The sequence below is a fragment of the Panthera tigris genome, chromosome C2, assembly GCF_018350195.1.
Source record: "Panthera tigris isolate Pti1 chromosome C2, P.tigris_Pti1_mat1.1, whole genome shotgun sequence".
NCBI lineage: Eukaryota > Metazoa > Chordata > Mammalia > Carnivora > Felidae > Panthera > Panthera tigris.
The window spans coordinates 73,042,909-73,064,885 of record NC_056668.1 but is presented as its reverse complement, the minus strand read 5'-3'; positions in this window follow the sequence as shown (position 1 = coordinate 73,064,885).

Here is a 21,977-nt window from a genome sequence, read left to right as displayed (position 1 = left end):
ATTTTTAATTTTTAGTGTATAGGTCTTGGACGTATTTTGTTAGATAAAAATCTAAGTGACTTATGTTTCGGGGGTACTATCAATATTTCTCACACCCAGTTTCCCCTATTATTAACATCTCTCATTGGTATTATATATTTGTTTAAATTAGTGAATTAGTCTTTTCTAGGAGAGATGGTGAAAAGTTGGTATAATTTCATCCTTAAATGTTTGGTAGAATTCACCAGTAAAATTATATGGCACCAGTGCTTTATTTTTTTTTGGAAATTTATTAGTTTTTAATTTAGTTTCTTTAATAGCAGGCCTATTCATGTGGTCTGTTTCTCCTGTGTGAGTTTTGGTGTGACTTTTGAGGAATCAGTCCATTTATTCTAAGTTATTAAATCTGTGGGCATAGAGCTATTCACAATTCACAGTACTCCTTTATTTTTCTTTAATGTCCATAGGATCAGTAGATGAGCCCTTCTTTATTTCTAATATTGTTTTGTTTTTCAGCTAGTCTGCCTGGAGATTTATCAAGTTTATTGGTTTTTTTTTTTCAAAACACCAGCTTTTGATTTCATTGCTTTTCTGTATCGATTTCCTGTTTTCAATTTTATTTACATATGCTTTAATTTTATTTCTTTTCTTCTGCTTGATTTAGGATTAAAATGTTCTTTTTCCAGTGTCCTAGAATAGAAGCTTTGATTATTTACTTTAAATCTTTTTTTTCTTATACATTCAATGCTAGACATGTCTCTCTAAGCACACATTTTGATAGGTTGTATTCTTATTTTCATTTAGTTAAAAATATTTCTTTTGAGACTTCTTCTTTGAACTGCACGTTATTCAGAGTGTATTGTTTAATCAACAAATATTTGGAGATTTTCCCAACTATCTTTCTGTTATTGATTTTTAATTTAATTCCATTGTGGTCTGAGAACATACTCTGTATGATTTCTAGTCCCTTACATTTGTTAAAGTGTGTTTCATGGCCCAGGATGTCTTCATGAATGGTCCATGTAAGGTTGAGAAGAATGTAAATTCTGCTATTTTTGGATAGAGTATTTTAGAAATGTCAATAAAATCAAGTTGATTGATAATGCCATTCAGGTCAACTACATCCTCATTGATTTTCTGTCTGTTTGATTTACCAATTCCTGAAAAAGGCGTGTTGAAGTCTCCAACTATAATAGTGGATTTTGTCTCTTTCTCTTTGAATTATATCAGTTTTTGACTCGCATATTTTGAAGTTCTGTTGTTAGATGCCTACACATTTAGGATTATTATGTTTTGGAGAATTGATTGCTTTACCATTATGTAACGACCCTTTTTATCATTGATGGTTTTCTGTATTCTGGAGTGTGCTTTGTCTGAAATTTATATAGTTATTCCAGCTTTCTTTTGATTAGCATTAGCTAATTTCTCCATCTCTTTGTGCTTGATATAGCTGAGTCTTCATTTAAAGTGGGTTTCTTGTAGGTAACATAGTTGGGTCTTGCGGAGTTTTGTTTTTTGTTTTCTTTGTTATTCAGTCAGACAACCTTTTAATTGGTATATTTAGGCCATTCACATTTAAAGCAATTATTGATATAGTTGGATTAATATCTACCATATTTGTAACTCTTTTCTGTTATTACATTTTGTTCTTTGTTGCATTTTTTCCCCTCCCTCTTTCTGGCTTTTCTGGTTGTAAGTAAACATTTCATATGATTTCATTTTATCTCTTCTCTTAACATATCAAATATACTTCTATTTTTAATGTTTATTTTGAAAGACAGAGCGTGAGCAGGGGAAGGGCAGAGAGACAGAGAGACAGAGAGAGAGAGAGAGAGAGAGGGAATCCCAAGCAGGCTCCAGGGTGTCAGCACAAGAGCCCGATGTGGGGCTCAATCTTACAAATGTGAGATCATGAACTGATCTGAATTCAAGAGTTGCACACTTCACCAACTGAACCACTCAGGTTCCCCTCAAATATACTTCTTTATTAAGTTTTTTAACAGTTGCCCTAGAGTTTGCATCATATATGTTTAAAATGACCTGAATATATCTTTAAGTAACATTATACCACTTTACATGTACTGTGGGTCCCCATTAGCATTCCTAATTTTTCTTTCCATCCCTTATGATGCTGCTGTCATTTGTTTCACTGATCCCTAGCTATGTCCAGCTAATACATTGTTATTCTTACTACTTAAACAAATAGTTACCTTTTATATCAATTAAGAATAAGACAAATTAAAAATTTCATTTTACCTCTACTGATTTTTCCCCCAATACTCTTCCTTTCTTTATGTAGTAAAAAACTATTTTAAAAAAGGATGGCTTACCTTATGCCATCCCTGCCTTCAAAATGTGAATCCCCCTCTAGTTTCTGTCTGCTCTTAGGTGCCTTTCACTAGTTGGTTTTGTTTTGTTGTTGGTGTTGTTTTTTTTTTTTTTTTTTTTTTTTAATATTTTCTTCAGAGTTTATAACTGTTGTTTCAGGAGGGTTGGTCCAAACAAGCTACTCCATCACTATAAATAAAGCTCCTGATTTAAGGTTCTTACATTCATTTTCATGAGAAGTATTTGTAACTTTTCTGCCTTGATCAGTTTTTTCAACGAAGGTGATGCATATACTTCCTAAGAAGAGTTCCAATATTATTTTTAAATATGGACTTGGACTTTTTTTTCTTACCCTGGCTAAATTTCCTTACATGTGTCCTCATTCAGCCATTCATTCCATCAGTATTGATGCAGATTCTACTATATGCTACCTGGGCCAGGCGCTGGGGATTCAAAGGTGAGTAAATTCTACTCCTTACTCCTCAGGAGCTCCTACTGGCAGCGATCCAGTCGTTTGCTACCATGCGGTCACACTTGCCATCATGCTCAAGCCCCACAGAAAGCCTGTGAAATTCACAGAGCAGGTACTTCACTCCCTGCATACCGGACTTGCTGGTCTCCCCAGTGTTGTCTGGAGAACTTCAATCATCATTAAATCAGTGTTTCACGGCTGCTGTTGGCCTGGAGCACACTACATAGAGTTAGCCATGTGAGAGGCAGCTGAGCTACAGATTTACAGTCAGAGCTCATATTTGATTGATTGATTTGTTTGTGATGACTTAACATACTGAGGAAATATTTCCATAGAGATGGTCCCCAAGGCCTATCACTGAACTTTGTTTCAGCTGTTTTCAGGGGATGAGTTCTGCAGGTGACCAAACATTTCACGGCCCCTCCCTATAATGCTCCCCCTGCAGGAGGATGGTACTCCCCTTCCCTAGTAACAGCAGGCATGGTCACATGATTTATTTGGGCCAATGAAAACCTCTAACACCCAGGATGTGGTTTGCCACATCTCTGTTCCTTCTTCCGCAAGACCAGCAATGTCCCAGAAAAGGGCTTTATTATCAGCCTAAGTCATGTAAAGATATGGCAAAACAAGGCCATAGCAAGCCTATTATGAACGTATAACAAAACAAAGAAAGAAGTTTTGGTTGTATTAAGTCTCTGAGGTTTGGGAGTTATTTGTTACCAAAGCATAACCAGGACTACCCTGACAGATACAAACTGCTTATCTCTTTGAGGTGCTCCCCAGGGTCACCCAGAGCAAATGTTCTTACATGCCCTGAGCGATCCTCCCATTTCAGTGGGACTTGAGCTGGTTTCTTTTGTTTGATGTACTAACAGACAGACATGAATAGGATTTTATTTCTGGAGATAATAATTCTGAAATTCAGAGAAATGAATGGAGTTGCCTAAAATCATAACGTGTATGAATCCAAGAGTTGGGTCTTGAACTGACATCTCCTGATTCCCAGCCCGATCTTCTACATCATAATCTCCCTCGTTTTAAACTCTGTCTTTTTTGTGTGTCTTTAACATGTTGTGTTTATGAGATCGGTTTGGAAGAGGAGTTGAACTTTTGGACCACTCATTAGCAGTCTCTAAGGCGGGGGGTGGGGAGGGGAGGGGAGGAAAACAAATATGTGCAGGAGTCTTTTGAAAGAGGCTGGAGCAACACGTCTGTTCCTACCCAGAGAGACGGGAAAAGCCCACAGAGGCTCTCTCGAGTCTGGCAGACCAGCCCAGCTTAATCAGAGAACATCTTTAAACCGGTGAGGGTAATGAGGGCCGTTCAATCCAATGTGAGTCAGTGTGGACAAGCGACCAGACGGCTATCAATGCTGGGCAGCTGTATAAATGGACTAGTGCATTCTTGCCAGAGCAGCGCTTTGGATGGATGGCTGTGGAATCCTGTCAGGAAACTAACGGGAACAGAAGAGATAAAGGGGACCATTATGTGAGCCAGTAACTAGCGGTAATTTTTTTAGTTATTAGTATGTAGAATATTTTCTCAATATACTCCTTCCAAATGACATATATAGTAGTCACAGAGGAGAAACCTGGCTGACAACACCACAAGTGAACGATCACCTGTCACCATCCCCTATAATGGGACAGACGGACACCTCGCGCTGCTCCTCTCATGCAATGCAAGGGAAGGAAACAGTATCATCTATGCACTGTTCCTGTTGAAAAGGTTCAACATCAAACGAATCATGTGGAAACCATCAGACACATTCAGATTCTGCAAAACAACTTGCCTAGACTCCTCAAAAATGTCAATATCATGAAGGATTAAGAACCACGTCAAGGGAACTATTCTAAATAAAAAGAAACTGACGAGCATGGCAGCAAAATGCAAGGTACGATCCTCGGTTCTATGCTAGATATTTCTTAAATCCAGCTATAATGGCCATGGGGAAAATTTGCATATGGGTTATACATCTGAAAATACTGTTGTATCAATGTTGAGTTTCCTCAGAGTAATCTTGGTCATGCAGGAGAATGTTCTCTTTGTAGACACACAGTATAAAGGGGGAAGAATCACGATGTCTGCAGCATACCCCCAAATGGCTAGACAAAATTAAGTGTGTTTGTGTGTGTGTGTATTTATATACACATTTTAATATATGTAAATGTGTGTATGTGTGTGTGTGTGTGCAGAGAGAGAGAGAGACGAAGCAAATACGGTAAAACTTTGAAATTGGTGAATCTAGTTGAAGGATATATAGGTGTTCATTGTACTAGTCTTCATTTTTTGGAGTATTACAGAAAAGTATCATACATATACAGCATTGTAGCATTGTACTATTCTTGCACCTTTTCTACGGGATTGAAAATTTTAAAATAAAATGATTGGAAGAAAAAGTAGCAATCAGAGTGGGTTATATACACTAAAAACAAAAGTACTTATATATACTGTTAAAAAAAGAAAGTTATATACACTCTGAGTTAGTTGCACAGGCCTAGGTGAGCAGAGCTAAAATTAATTTACCACTCCTGGGTGTCTCATACCCTTGGGGCAGATATCCGAGATGGAGGTAAGTTTCTTAGGAATAAATTTTGAGTCTTATAGCACTTGCCACAAGCCTCGAACTCTCTAGTAAATGACACAGGGAAACGTCTCATCTCTCCTTGTGCCTTGTGAGACCTTCCTACCACGGACATGGAATTCTACTTGGGAATGGGGGGGGATTAAACCTAGAATTTTTCACAGACTTGGAGATTTTCCAAACCAAGCATAAGCATGTCCCTCTTCTACCCCACTGCCCTCCTCTGGGAAGGGGCTGGTAAACTTGTAGAGGTCAAGGAGTCTCTTGGGAGGAAGATCTCCAAAGCAACACTTGACCATTTCCTTTGAAGATCCACATTATTAGAAAGTTGGTCTGAGATGACTGAGTCTGGGGCCAGCTGGCAGGAAAGGACTCTGAGTAGATCTACCCTCTCGGCCATCGGCTTGTAAGACTGAGGAGGAACAGCAGGGTCTTCTCAGGAAGAACCCTGCAGGTTTATTCTTCCTCCCCCTCTTCAGTCCACACCAGGGCCCTTCAGGCTGAGGGTGCTTGGGAATTCCTAGATCATACCAGAAGGGAAGTCCTTGAGAGGAATAGGACTTCCTGTAAATGTGCGTGTGGGCTGGCTGAAGGGATTAGTTTGAACATTACTAACAGATGTAGTCACATTCATCTTCCAAGCTGATAAAATCAGTTTTTGTACAGCAAGGGTCAAAGCCATTTTCAAAGTCAAAGAAATGTTAGAAACCTCTTCCTCGTCTGCAAAACATGCCCCTACACACACCGACTCAAGGACATGTGTTCACATTCTCACTTTCCCTTCTCCCTGTCTACACAGTCCTCCTCGCTCTCTCCCCACTGGTGGATGGGCAAGCGGAAGAGCTGGCGTTGAGCCAGTGCAAGAGATGGGAAGGTGAGCCTCAAAGAATCTTGAACTTTGGTCCAGTCAGTTGGCTTTTCCTACCATGTTCCCTGCTCCTGCCTTTACTTCCCAGTGAAGTAATACTAAGGCTCAACATTGCACAGGAAACTGTGATTCCAAAAACCATTTCTTTTCTGGCTTTGAATACAACTGAAACTTCTTTCACAAAATGATCAAAGAGTAAGGATTATTCATTTCACTGAATTGACTGGGTTTGGCACTAGGTCTCTGAGCCAGGAGACATGTTTTAAGTGAAATCACACATACTCAAAGTATATTTATATAGCCTGGTTTTATCTGGAAAAGCCAACAACTGCTACATGAGAATTTTTTTTTTTAATTCCAAAGTAGTGAAGTACTTGGAGCTCAGTGGCCTGGAGATGTGAATTATGCTCTCAGTTCTGTCTTTTTAATTGTTCATTTTATTCATCATTATTGTGATAAATATAAACCTATTTCAACAAAGAGGATCCAATGGTCCATCCTAGACAGAGAAAATCACCGAATTTGACTCCGGGCAACAGTCTCTACTGCCAAGAACTCTCTGTTGCTACTGACTGGACGGTTTGGTGTTTATCACGAGAAGAATATCAATCAAAAGTAAAATGTTATCAAATACTTTATCCACTCGTGTGGGAGTCAAGTAAGCACAGGAGGCATGAGTTTCTTCCGCCCTGCTGCTAACATCATGGTTTCGTTTTAAGACCAGGCACTAGAAGTATCTAGAAGTAAATTTCAACACCCTGTTTGATGTTTTGCTGTAGCTTGGCTTGGCACTGTAACTACAGGATGAAGTCCAAAGGCAGGGCCCTTTGCGAACAACATTGCTTCCATTTCAACAGCCTGTCTCACTGGACCGCACCTGTGGAGATGAACGCCACAGCCAAAATTTCTTTGTGGCAGAGAAAAGCACCAAGAGGTTGTTGTGTCCAAATCAGGAAGGTGCTTTAGTGTGAACAAGACTCATTTGTAGATATACCAACAACGAAATCTACATCCTTTTTCTGGAGGGACGTGAAAAATGGCTCCATTAAAATACTGTATTTCACATTCTCGAAATAATTGAGCTTCCTGACAGGCATTCTTCTCGGAGCTGGACAGGAAGCTTGGCTCAGCTCAGCTTTGTGGACGTATGAAGTCCTGAGGCACATGCCAAAGGCAGGATAGACTTGTGTGGGACAGCGTGGGGGCAGTCCCAGCCCCTCCACAGCCTGCGGCACGTGGGTGTGAGGGGGAAGAAGGAAAACAGTGGGAAAAGTTGGAAGAGGACTAATTAAAAGCCAAGGTCATTGGTCTGATTCAGTCATTCCTTCCTGGAAAGAGAGCATTTTTTGTGCTTAACCTCATGGCCTCAGATTTCCAGGATGTTGCTGGCTCTCTAGATCTCTCCGAGGCTTGCTGATTTACCAGGCTTCTAGGCAGGGAAAGAAGGATGTGAGAGGAAATTACTCAAATGGGGACACAAAGAGAAACCAGAGGCAAAGCATGAGCTTTTAAAATCCTGCTCACACACATTTCCCATGGGAATTATAATCAGTTAAACATATGCAACAGCTTAAAGTATATTTTACTAAGTTTCCAACTTTTTTTCCTAAAAGAACATCATTTGGAGAATTCTCAAACTGATAAAACAGAGGGAGGAAAGCAAATTTAAAACTTCTAAAAAAACTCGGGGCACCTGGATGGCTCAGTTGGTTAAGCATCTGACTCTTGGTTTTGGCTCAAGTCACGATCTCACAGTTCGTAAGATAGAGCTCTGCACTGGAATGGACAGTGAGGAGCCTGCTTGGGATACTCTCTCTCCCTCTCTCTCTGGTCCTCCCTTGCTCACTCTCACTCTGTCTCTCTCTCAAAATAAATAAACATTAAAAAAAAACTTCTAAAATTCTCAATTTAATATTTTCCAAGGCCTGTTTCTGAATATGCCCAAATGTGGGCAAAATCTTTGTTAAAGTTATCAAGAGCAAGAGGGCAAAATCTGCAAGGAAACTTTTACAGTCCTCTCTTACTCCATTTTGGCCTTATCAGATCAAGCCAGGCTGTACTTTAATATAGAACTTTGTTTTCACTCAACACGAACAGGGGTCTGTGAACAGGTGCACCCTAGGTTAGCAACGGGCATGTTATTTGGGGGCAGGGAAGCTGGAGAACCCGCACAATGTACTTAATAAAACCGGAGATGGGTGGGGTCTCAGATCACAAAGGGGTTGTCTGGTGAGAGGTCTTTCTAAAGGGAAGACCCAATCAATCTCTGAAGACCTCCCTTCTGGGCAAAGGGGCAGATCAGTACTGTGTGTCCCCTGAAGAACATGGAAAGACCAAAAGGGAAAGAGGATTTAGTTCTCATTACCCGGCACCTCAGGAAGTAGTGAAACCCCAGCCACTATCAAACACTGGATGGCTTCTTCTGGAAAGCTGTATAAGAGGCACTTGTGTTGTATTGATGCCAGAATCAGATCAGAGAATCTATAGTAAGTATTGACTCAGGGAAAGGTAGGGCAATAAAAGGATATTTCCCCATGGAAGGAAGTGTTCTGGCATCAGCATTTTGAGTTCCCAGCCAAGGCTCATTCTGAAAAGGTCAGAGCACATACGCAAGGTAATGTTCTGAGGATCGGCACTTAACTTATCTGTTCTTATGTTCCTCTCTGGAGAGTGGCACAATGTTTAATCAATGAATGAATGGAATGAAGGAATAATGATCTGCTCTTTAAGAAAGAGGATGAAATATATAATGCAAGCAAGCAGAGGACATGCAGAGGTGTAGTGGGAATAGGCCAGGTAAGTATGTTGGGGCAGGATTAAGAAGGATCCTAAGTGCCAGACAGAAGAATTTTCATTTGGTATGGCAAACTATGGCACACACCCTAGCCAAAGCATAGGAAATGGTTAGCTCATATTCCCCAAACTCCCAATGCACACATCACCTATCTTTCTCTACTCCCACCCTGAGTCTCTCCCATCTCACACTCCAAACTTCCCCAGGCCACCCTCCAAATATCTTCTAGCTCAGGATAATTGTGAAGTATTTCTATGGAGTCTTTTAAGACCTAATCCTTGCTGGAACGAACTGATAAACAGCATTGATGGGCCCATACAATCTCTCCAAGGCTGTGGCAAAGACAGCCAACATCACCAAAGATCGATGTTTTCCTTCTGAGGTGTAAATTTGCTGCTACAAAGCAGTTTCTCTATTAGGGACGGTATTCACCAGTTTCTCTTTCATCTAGGAAGGGACTAGGTGACTAACATCTACCAGTAAGATAATAAAATCAATATGTCTCACTTCTGTGTTGCTATGGTTAAGAAATAGGTATGTCTTCTCCATGATCTCTTTAATCATCAACCAGATGCATGGAGAGGCCCAAGCAGAGGGAAGAGCTCAACATCAAAAGAGCCTGGGAGGCTGTCACAGGTGCCTGCATTGGACTCTGCTATGAATGGGAAATAAATGTTGTTTGGGTTAAGCCACTGAAAATTTGAGGTTGTTTATTGAGTTAGATTATCCCAACTCACAGAGAAACCCAGCTGGACTCATTTAGAGCCTCCGAAATGGACTTAGGATCAAGGACCTAGAAGTGCCTGGTACAAAGACGGAGCTTAGTAAACACTTGGTGGATATGTAAATCAAAATTCTCTGGGTCCGCAACACTTTACTAGAGTCTCTAAGTGACAGTCATCCATTCACCTCTGATAGACACAGCCTCAAATTAGATCCTAACTTTAGAGAAGGGCGTGTGAGGGAAGGCAAGTGTAAATGGGCACAGATACAGGAATCTGAGGCACAAAATTTTCCAACGACAATTTTGCAATGGTTTTTGGTCCTTCCTGGAACACCCTCCCTTTGCCAGCAATTCTAGCTGCCTCACTGACCTCACTGCTGCCAGCTGCAAAGCCCATTTCATTCCACATTTAGTGATACCCTCTTCATGCCAAGTATTGAGGATACATCAATAACTAAGACATGGCTCCCCAAGGAACGTTCAGATGCGAGGGGGGCATGAGCATGAAGTTCTAGAGAGGCTGAGTACTGCTGACTTGTGCCGAGGAGCTGGAAATAGTGTTGCTCCTACCCTAAGAACAACAAAAAGCCAGCCAAACTCCAAAATTATAACTTTTATTGAATTCATCAAAGAGCTGAGGTTTCAAAGCAACAAAGTAGCCTGAGATCTAAGAAAACACAGGGTCTTTGGAGAAGAGCCAATATGGGCACTGGTTTGTCTGTGACAGAGCACGGGAGGAAGAGATACCAGGTGTAAGCGAATTCGGCTAAAATTTTGAATAAATCACTGGAGCTTGAGTGTGGGCAAGCATGGGAGTTGCAGATGCATTCGAAACCACAGAAACAAGAGGAGTTCACACATATTCATAGATTTTTCTCTAAGAACCTCCACCAGATGCTCTCAAGAAAGATGGGGGAGGGGGCAGATGGGACAAAGGGGGAAATCTCACTCACTGGTGCAATCATGAAGTTAGGAACAGCTGATGCCGCAGGAAAAAACATAAAGCCCAGTCCAGAACCTTCTTCCCTAGGGGAAGGGCAAATCCTGTCACCCCAGGGAACCTATTGTAACTGGGGAAAGGGTACAAGATGAAAACCTCTACTTCTGAGGACGGGCAGGAAACCATTGAGGGTCCAGATGATTAGAGGTCTTCTGCCCCCATGGGAGGAGAACAGGAAGCTCTCTTTAGAACAGGAACAGCCTAAAATACATAGAGTTTGGCTGCCACAGAGAAGAGAAGCAAGATTACTGAGAAAGCTTGAATGTCAAAATCAAGGGACACTTAGAACCTCCCTGAGACTGAGGCTTGATCAAGAAAACTAAAAACACCCTGCTCCTACCACCAGCCTCCTATCTGGGCTAAGAGGCACTAAATAACCAGCAACAGCAGTCTACTGCTGGGGTGGGGGGTGGGGGGGCGGTGGCAGGGAGCAAGAGCATGAAGAAAGATAATAAATATAATCTACCTTCATATTTACTTGTCCTGCACAGGATGTCCAGCATTTAATCAAAGATTGTGAAGCAAAAACAACAAACTGTCAAGAAACAAAGTAATCAACAGAACCAGATTCCAAAATTACTCAGATGTTGAACCTAACAGACAAGGGATTTAAAATAGCTACGACTGATTAACTTAGAGAGTTTAATGGAAAAAGTGAACAATCTGCATAAAAAGTGGGGAATTTCAACAGAGAGATGGAAATCTAAGAAAGAATCAATTGGAGATACTATAAATAAACAATAAGAATGCCTTTGACAGCTCATCAATAGACTAAACACAGCCAAGGAAAGAATCAGTGAACTCGAACGGAGGCCAATAGAAATTACCCAGACTGAAACAGAAACAGACAAGAAAGAAGGAAAAAATTAGAAGAATGCATCTAAGAGCTGTGTGGCAATATCAAATGATCTTTTACATGAGTAATTGGAATCTCAGAAGGAGAAGGGAAAAATAATAGGGCAGGAGAAATATTTGAGGAGATAGCCAAAAAAATTCCAAAAAAGAAATATATCTAACCACACATCCATGAATCTGCAAGAACCTCAAGCAGAGCAAATATGAGTTTTCCAAGCACCTAACTTTGCCCGGTCTTATCGTGCAGGTCAGTTCGTCATGAATTCTCTTGGCTTTTGTTTGTCTTAAAAAGTCTTTTTTTTTTTTTTTTTTTGCCTTCGTTTTTGAAAGATTTTTTTCCCGCTAGGTTTAGAATTCTGAATGCACAGTTTGGTCTCAGCATGTTAAAGATGCCCCCCATTGTGTTCCAGCCTGCACAGTGTCTGTGAGTGACTGGCTGTAATTCTTATCTTTGTTCCTCTGTATTTCATGTCTCTTTTCTTCTTGCTTCCTTCAATATTTCCTCTTCATCTTTGGTTTCAGTAGCAGGGAGTAGGGAGGAAGAATATAGTGAATTTTTTCCTCATCAGTGCCTTATATTACAAATGCTATAAATTCATTAAATATTATCTCCCAAACAACAGAGAAGTTGACAGACAAGACATGGATACAGTCAGTAATGCATTCACCGGCACAGCGCACAGCAAGAATCAGGGGTGTGTGTGTGTGTGTGTGTGTGTGTGTGTGTGTAGGAAATCCAGGTATCTCAATTCTCAATCAGGTACTCAAATCTCCTGTTCTGAAAACACAGATGATTAAATCAAAGGATGTATGTGTTTCCATCGGGGAAAGAGGGTGAGGAGGATGATAAGACAATCACAATGCATTGAGAAATATACTTAATTGAGAAATCAATGAAGGATCCTTATGCTGGTATTATTGGACATGTGGGGTGACTATCCAAATTCAAGTAAGCAGTACAAAGATCTTCAGCTAGCTGCAGATCACACATCATATTTATGGTCTGATTTTCTCAGAATATAGCAGAGTGTGTGATACTGAATATTAAACCCCAGGAGCAATACAAAGCAAGGTTGCTTCTGAGGTTACACTTTCTAGCCAGCCCAAGGAGCTATGAACAGGAATGACTTCTCCCAGTTGGATTAAGATGCTAAAAGGAAGAGGGTTTTGATATGGATCACATTCTTGTCATAACAGATTGGATCCAGGATGGCTTGGTTTCAGAGCACCTCACGTTCTTCTTTTAAGGCTTTCCATCTTTTGTTAGTCTGTCTCCATTGGAACCAGAGACCATCCGGAACACTGAATTCTCCTGGTTATAGACAATCAAGACTCAAAAGCAGTTTGTGGGTAAGGGGCACTAAAGAGTTCTCCTCTGCCTGTTTTCATTTCAGGTCAGTGGACATCACATGTGTCACAGAGAAAGGAACCAGAAGGAGGGCATTAATATTAACACATTATATTTTCACACATCAAATTCATAGGTCAGTGGTTCTTATAGTTCAATAAAAACATACCAAAAAATATGGGCAAAGGACACAAGTACAAGTCCACAGAAAAATAAAAACAGATGACCAATAAATACATCAAAATATTTTCAACCTCACTCTTAAATAAGGAAGTACAAGTTTAAACAACCCAACACCATTTTTCACTTTTCTGATTGGCAAAGTTGAGAAAGTCTGATATTACCCAGTGTGGACAAAGCTAGAGGGAAAATAGACCCTAGAGTAAGAAACTTTTAGTGGGAGTTTGAACTTACACAGTCTTTTGAGACAGCAATTTGATTTATATCACAATTATTAAAATAAATTGCCATTTGTGGTGCCTGGGTGATTCAGTCGGCTGAGTATCTGACTCTTAACTTCAGCCCAGGTCATGATCTCATGGTTCCTGAAATCGAGCCCTCCGTCAGGTTCTGCACTGACAGCACGGAGCCTGCTTAGAATTCTGTCTCTCCCTCTCTCTGCCCCTTTCCTGCTCTCTCTCTCTCAAAACAAATAAATAAACTTGAAAAAAACCAAACTGCCATCTGACTTATCAATTTCACCCTTACATAGTTAACCAATGAATATACATCTGTAGAGTCCAAAGATTCATGGAAATAGCTATAAATAAATATCCATGAATGTATGTACTGTGGGTATTCATTACACATACAATCTGTTGAATCTGTTTCCAAATTGCCAGAATGCCAATGAAAGAAGGCTCCAACACTTGGTCAGGACCAAGTACCTCCAGCCTAGCAGCATCTCCAAGTATCTCCAGCCCAGAGTTGTGTGAAAAGGGACATGGAGCGTTGGTGAAAAACTCTCTCCAAGATGGCAGGAGGAGGCGAAAGAGATTCTGTTTCCCGCATTCTGGAGATTCTCTTTTCTAAAGGGTAGCTCCATCAGGGTGTAGCAGGAAAGTCAATAGCAAAGGGTGATGTGACCTCAGGGCAAGGCAAAGAATTATTAGTCAAATGGCCTCTAGCTAATAAGAAATCCCACCTTCCAACCCAGCAGATTTTGTTTGAGAAACCAAATGGAAATGCAGAAGCTTTGCCATCTTCCTCTCCTGCCTTTTCTGGGAAGGGATGGGAGAGGACACAAGAGCTTTGACAAGTGCCTTGGGATGCTTTAAAACTTAATTAAATCAGCACCGAAAAACCCAAGTCCCCAAAGGCGGTCTCTCCATAATAGATCAATTCTCACAGCCAAATTCTCAAGTTGTAGCTTTGATTTAACAGAAGTTTCAGCCTTAGGGAAAATTAATTTTAAATAATTGCTAAAAAGTTCTTTCCATTGTTTTAAATAAGATCATGTTAACTTCTTTTCCAGCTAAACAGTAATTTCTCGCTCCAAATTTAAAAAAAAAAAAAAAAAAGCAAAATCTTCTGGGAGCTCTGTGCTTGTAAGCTAAATATTAGGCATCTCCAACATCTCATGATCTCACCTGGAGATCAAATGAGTCAGGAAATGAAACAAATTACTCTCCTGATGAGAATAACAGGTACTTTTCTGGCCTTCAGAGGGTAACTACACATACAAACCAGCTAGGGAGGAACTGTCTAGATGTGTAGACAAGCAGCACATTTTTGACTGGATCAGATGTCTATTATTCGATGATATATTTTCCCATCATTTTCTGACTTGCATAGGCCCGAGCTCAACATTATACATGAACTTAGAGCTCAACATGCATCTTTATATTCCTATAATAAGTCCCAGTCGATTTCTTCCACAGAAGAAAGTCCAATACTCTTAACTTCCACGAAGCTTGGTATAGTACCAAGTGACCAGCAGGATAGCCTGGGTTCAAGTCCTGCCTCTGCCATGGGTTAGTTGCTGTGGCTTTGGACAAATTACTTCACCTCTTTGAATCTTGGTCTCTTCACTTGTTACATGAGTAATATCCATCTTGCAAGTGCCTAATAATAACGACTTGAATTAAATGAAACCATGCAGCTTCGAGCAATCATCAAAGTTTCTGGAATGTAATAAGGGCTCAGCCAGTGTTCGCTGTCCGTGTAATCAGAGAAAGACCGTACTGCTGCTGATCACTCCTAGGGGAGTTGCTTCTATCTCTATAAAATAAGGCAGCCATCCTAGAGCATCTGCAAGAGCCCCTCAGACCTGACATCTGAGGGGTTACTGCTGAGCCCCTGGCAGGATTACTTAATCGGGATGGTCCTAGTTCCCTAGCCTTAATCTTCAAGGTAGGGAGTTTCTGCTGGAGCAGTTAGGGTCTTGAGAACACGAAAGACTTGCCCTCTCCATCTGAGCTGACCTGGAGATATAGTGAGTTCCCTATCAGTGATGGCATCCAAGGAGAAGCTGGCCAGCCACTTGCTGGGAATGGGATAGAAAAGATTCAGATGTCAGTGGGGGAGTCAAACTACATGAAGTTTGGGATCACTTCCAACTCAAAGCTCCCATCATTCCAAAAAATAGGAAGTCACATGCTTTAGACTCTTCTGGGATTGGGCTTTGCTGTTAGAAACGTGGTCACCTAGAAAAGCTATGAGTCAGTCAGTCTGTTACGTACCTATTTGTCCATCCAGGCCAAGGAAGCATTTCTACTGACCGAAACCAAACCTGAGTCTTTTTTTTTTATATGAAATGTATTGTCAAATTGGTTTCCATATGACACCCAGTGCTCATCCCAACAGGTGCCCTCCTCAATACCCATCACCCACTTTTCCCTCCCTCCCACCCTCTATCAACCCTCAGTTTATTCTCAGTTTTTAAGAGTCTCTTGGTTTTAAGAGCATGGTTTGGCTGCCTCCCTCTCTAACTCTCTCTCTCTTTTTTTTTTTTCTTTTTCCTTCCCCTCCCCCATGGTCACCAATTCTGAGTCTTACAGGCAGGAAGGTGGTGACTGGGTCAGACGCTTTCCCAAAGGAACCACTGCCTGTCACTGGTGCACCCAGCTGCCTCACTCAGGAATCCAGAGTGGAATTCTGGGCCAGGCCTGGGACGTTGGGAAAGAGCCAGCAGTCCAATTTAGTAGTGAGAAGCCAAATGAGGTGGTGAGATGCTGGGGGGAAAGCTACAGGGGTCTAGGAGTTTGTCCACGAGAGTGATTCCCTCTCCTCAGAAATGCTAATGAAATTTGGACTTCCTCATTTTAGTGCTTAATTTCTCATAAAAAATTGGGCACTGAGTCCTGGGAGACGAGGAGGAAGACCCATTGACAACATCAGTGGGAACAAGCCAAGGTCTCATTCGTCAGCGTGCCAGCACCGAGTCCCCAGCTCTGGCATCAGCTCTGTCATCACGTTTTTCTTTATTCACGGAGCCTTCAGGGAACATCTCAGTGATTGTGGGGTCTGGTACCGTCCCTTGCCCAGGCTGCTTCTATGCAGATGTCTTTTGACTCTCACCCTCCTCCAAGCACTTTGCAAAATGCTCTTGATGCATTCTTACTTCAATTGCTTTGCCAACATCACCTCCTTCCTACTGATGAGGAAGGAGGACCAGGAAGGTGAAGTGCCTTGTCCAGGGTGGCACAAGTGTGTTCCCAGCTGACATCATTGGCATTTTGAATACGGGGCAGAAACAGCAGAATAAATTCTGCCATGGAACTGACAGTCCTGGGTTCAAATCTTACCTATTAGCTGTGTGATCTTAGATTACTTCATCTCTCTGTGCCTCAAATTCCCTAATTATTAAGTGGGGATGAAAACAGAGATCAATTCACAATATCGCTGAGAGGATTGAAATGAGTGAATGATGTGCAGAGCTTAGGACAGTGACTGGGCACGGTAGGTGCTGGGGAGTCATAGCTCTTACTCTCACGGGCACCCATGTCACTCAGATGCCCTGGGTACTGGCAGGGAAAAGAGTAGCTTCACAAGTCGAAAGTGCAAAGAGCTCTGCCCCCAAGGAGGTGCCGCACAAGACCAGCTCTCTGCTTCACCATCCCGTGGATGCCCATCACCCAGGCTCCCCGACCCTCAGGGCCGCTCCCTGCTCCCCGTCAGACTTCAGTCGGGTGGCTGAGGTCCAGCATCTGCCCAGAATGGAGATGTTTCAAGGCAGACAGGAAAGCAAGAGAAGCTGAAGGTGGGAGTTTAGAGCTGCCGATCCCCGGGGAGAAGCAGTGAAAAGGCTTCCTGTGCTGCTTCCCCTCCCAACAAATGCCCTTGGCATCTTCTAGCTGCTACTTCTGCCAAGAGCCAGCCTTGGTCTGGGTTATACATTTTCCTCCGAAAAATGACTTAAACACAGCCTTTCCAGGGATTAAGCACTGCCACTGGGGACAGCCAGCAGCCCAGAGAACATTGTGCATCATCCCTGCTCTGCTCTCCTAAACGTAAGGTCTCTGCCTCCTCTGGGAAATGACAAGGACTTCAAGACTACAGGACACTTCTGTAATTGTCTTCTGCAGCCTTCCCGAATGCCGGTGGGCTCACTGGGTCAGCCGGGCTCCCAGTGCTGAGCTCCAGTGCTCACCTCAACATTAACTGGTGTTCGGCACGGCCCAGACATTGCGCTGATGTGGCGTTGAGAGGTGGAAGGGAAAGGTGGGATGGGTGTGGGGCAGGCTTCCTTCCCTTCACCCCTCTGGGTTGATCAGACCAACTGAGTAGCGAGCGGGGGGACACATGACTTCTAACTGTAGAGAGCCCAGAAGGTCTTGCAGAGAAAGTGGAATTTGGGCAGGGCAGAATTGGGACGTGCTGGGATAGAGTGGAAAGCCTCTCCAGGTTGCATGAGCACAGGGGCAGAGATGTGTGGGAAGAAGGACGTGGTCCAGCTTGGCTGGAAGGTAGGTGCCTGAAGGGATTTGGTGAGTCAGTGGCAGAGATCAAGTGCCGAATGCCAGTCTAAACCATGCGCTCTCCGGGAGGTAATAGCGAGAGGCAGGAAGGGTGGGCTGGTCCTGGACTGGAAGAGTGCAGGCCATCTGTTGGATTACAGTAAATTCAAGTACCATCATCCCCTTGTCTCGATTATTGGGTTACTGGGTGCTGGTCAGGTGACCCTGGCAGATGACACTGATATCGGTGGGAGACAGCAGGCCTGCAGGACCTCGGAATCCTTGTGTAAGCCCGAGGCCGTGTACTCAGTCCCTCACCCCGTCACAACACCTTTCCTCACCCCTCCAGCACAAAGACAGACATGCCCACCCCGGATCTGGCCCAAGCTCTACAGCCATTACCGACAGCTGTGTCTGGTGCTATCCCCAGAGGGCCCAGGGGAGGAGGGATCGGCTTCAACCTTCCACACTCAAGGGAAATATGATTAGTGAGACCTCGTGTCCTTAGCTGCCAGATCCAAATGTCTGGTTATCAGGAGGGTTCTCCAGCAGGACTGAGCCGACTCTGGTGCTTCCCCAGCATCTCTGGGACGTCGGTGCTCTGTCTCTGACCCAGGAGGAGGCACGTGCCTGTCTGAAGTCAGAGGATCTGCTCACAGCAGAAGCGCTTGGTTTCTGACCCAGTAGGTCCAGGGTTGGGCCTAAGAGTGTGCATTTCTTTTTTTATTTTTTTTCAACGTTTTTTATTTATTTTTGGGACAGAGAGAGACAGAGCATGAACGGGGGAGGGGCAGAAAGAGAGGGAGACACAGAATCGGAAACAGGCTCCAGGCTCCGAGCCATCAGCCCAGAGCCTGATGCGGGGCTCGAACTCACGGACCGCGAGATCGTGATCTGGCTGAAGTCGTACGCTTAACCGACTGCGCCACCCAGGCGCCCCTAAGAGTGTGCATTTCTAACGAGCTGCTGGTCCAGGGTCCAACTTGGAGAACGACTGGCCTAGACCTTCAGCTCCCAACAGCCCTGGGAGACCAGGGAAATTATGGGAACTCGGAATTCCCGAATCCATGTACATTACCTGAAGTCTGAATAAATATTTCCTAGGTATAAATGCACTACTATTTTTTTTTTCAAATGAACACAAATGCTATTGTAAGACAAATGTATTTAAAAGTGTTAGAGCTCCATGTAGCTTTTTATAAGTATGTAGAGTCTCAATAAACCGATACGAAAAATCGATCTACGATCCCAAGGGGAGGGCCTCAGACTGGAGATTGGGGGGAACCCTAGCCCTGGACACGCTGCCCTCTGAGCCTAATTCCTGTGTTTCTGTCCAGAGCAAAGAGTTTGGTGGCAAACTGCACATACTCTGCCTAACTGCCCTTTTCTTCTGGTCTCTCTGCATTTCCATCTCGACTGCACTTGTTTGCCCAACCCTGTATGTCCCCCACTTTAAGCTTGGGGGCAGCCAGCACCGCACCAAGGAGGTAGCAACACTGTGCTGATGAACTGACAGAAGGTGCCCCTGTGGATTCCCACCTGAGGGGATCATCTTTGCACATTCATCAGGCTGGAATCACTTTTTTACCCCCTTTCTTGTTTTGGGCTCGCACAGTGAAACAGGGAGGACTCTGAAAATTGTTGACCAATCCCTTCTTCCAAGAGGCAGAGAAATTGTAACCAGTGGGGAACGGGTTATTTAGGTTACCCCAAGTTGGTGGAATGGGGGGGGGGGTCTTCCTGACTCTTCTCCAGTCCTCTTTCCATCCCACCAGAAAAGGCATTTAACCAAACCCTCAGTACGTTAAATTTTCACGTTACCCAAGGCTTCTGGTTAGCTTACATTAGGCCAGTGTGTTGGATTCTATCTGAAAAAATAAATACATAACTATGTGATGTCATTCTTGTTTGAGAATGTTACTATTTTGAGAGCAATTGAGGAAAAAAACCCTTCGACTCCATTAATAAGTATTATTTTGTCTTTGCAGAGCCTTTTTAAACTTTCCTATTCACTTTTCCCTATCATCTCACCATGAAATGTTCAGCCATGAGGCCTTGGGCCTATTAGATCCTGCTTTCAACCTTGGACATGATGTTGCTCACCATTTGAAGAAGGGGCAGAGAACACTTTGGCTCCTTGATTCCCCAGGGAGCTTTTCAGGAGGACAGGGTTGGGTGGGTGGGATAGGAGAGCATGGAGAAAGGCAGAAATGAAGGATCAAGTGCCACAGAGAAGGGTAGGCATCTTGGAGCACCTCCTCAGCCCCGGCCTCTCAGATCAGCGAGGAGCAGAACCAGCAGGAATAGGAGGGAGCCTGGGGCCATGGAGGAGGGGGAGCTCTTGGGGACAGAGACTGGGGTAGGGCCCATGCTCCACCTTTGGAAGCCCCAAACAAGGCTGGGGAAGATGTGTGAGGAATAATGCTGGTCTGAAAGGTTGGAGAGGACCCAACCTGAGGTCCAGCTAGAGCATCTCTCTTTCACGCCCTCCTTCCTCTCTCCCTCGCTTTCTATAAAGTCTCGTTCATCTATTTTCTCATGTGTCTTTTGGTTTCCTAGTCTTTCTCTCATCAATCACCTATTCTGTTTATTTTAACTCCGACTAAAACCTTTCTTTATCCCCTTTTCTCTCTTGCCTTCCATCTCTATTTGTGTGTCTGGGGTGCTGAAAGCTGAATGGATGACAAACTGCTTCAGTTCAAAGCAGAGACCTTCTGTACTTTTCTTCTTGGCCTCTGAGGTGACCTATAATGGGGCCTGTGTCTTATCTATTTGTACTGTCTTGTTTCACTGACCCAGTGGTGTTTGATTTTTCATGATGAATTTATCTGGTCCTCTCAATTTCCCTGTAAGGGTCCTAAGGAGCAGTCCCACAGCCTCTGGGACCCACTCCCCTCGCGGCCCCTCCTGCCAGGCTCCAGATGCCGGTGCTCTGTAAACAGGTGTGGAGAGATCGATGTCCCCCCTCACCTTCACAGAGGCTTCCAGACTTCACTGCCCAGAGGAATTCCTTCAGCATCAATGATGGCACAGCCCAAGGTGGCTCGAGCAGGCTTTACCCTCTAAAAATCACCGTTGTCCACTTTAAATAAAAATACGCTAAGTAAAAAGAACCCCTTTAGCAAATATCAGCTCCAGACAAATCACTAGGCATTCACACCCCTCACTACCAGTGTTCCACCCAAGTCTTTCCAACATAAGAATACTGAGATGGCTCCTGGTCTAGAAAGATCTTTCTCTCCATTCTCCAACCATTCATAATATTTATGTAGTCACCAAAGAAAAAGCACATATTTTTTGGAGTAATGGTTCAGTGACAGGCACTTAGTGAGAGGCTAATGACACAGAGAAGGTAACCACTTCGGCCTTGTCCTTGAGGAGGAGGTAGCCTGGCAGGAGAATAACAAACATGCAGATACATTGAGATAGGCATTCACTTAAAAATATATTTTAATGAGCACATACGGTGACCGTTAAGGCTCTGAGGCCGTGGCAGAAAAGAGCAAAATGGTACAGTAATAAAAGAGAACCCCAACAGAAGTACTTATAATATATTGTTGCAGGTTAGGTTCTCCAAGGAAGCCGACTCTGAGATGGAGTTTAGTGTGCAGGATGTTTATCAGGAAGTACTCTTGGGATTAATACCCGTGGAAAGGGGGTGGGGGAAGCTCAATTGGAGAGAGGGAGAAGTCCAGCTACAAAACAGACCCAACGATGGCACTGGCCAACCCCAAGGGAACTGGAGCTCATGTACTCCATGTCAGAGCTGTGTTGTTTGAGGTCAAAATGACAGGGCCGTAATACCTCCCCCCCCCCCCCCCCGCCTCGATCCTTCACTGAATGCAGGCCACCTCAAGAAGATCATAACCTTGGAGGAGGTGGTTCTTTGCAGCTGAGGCAACTCTTAAAGAGGCCATGAGTTGAAGGCTGTCCGCAGGTAGCTTGCCCTGTAGCTGGGGACACAGGTGCTTCCTTAAAGAGAGACTTGTGTGTGTACCCTGTGTCCATCACACCTAGAGCACGAGGGAGGGAAAAAATGGAAAGAGAATGCTCCGGTACACTGACTTCTGTGTCTCCATTTCTTCCTGGGATACCAGAAGACTGAATTTCCAAGAGCTCTTACATCT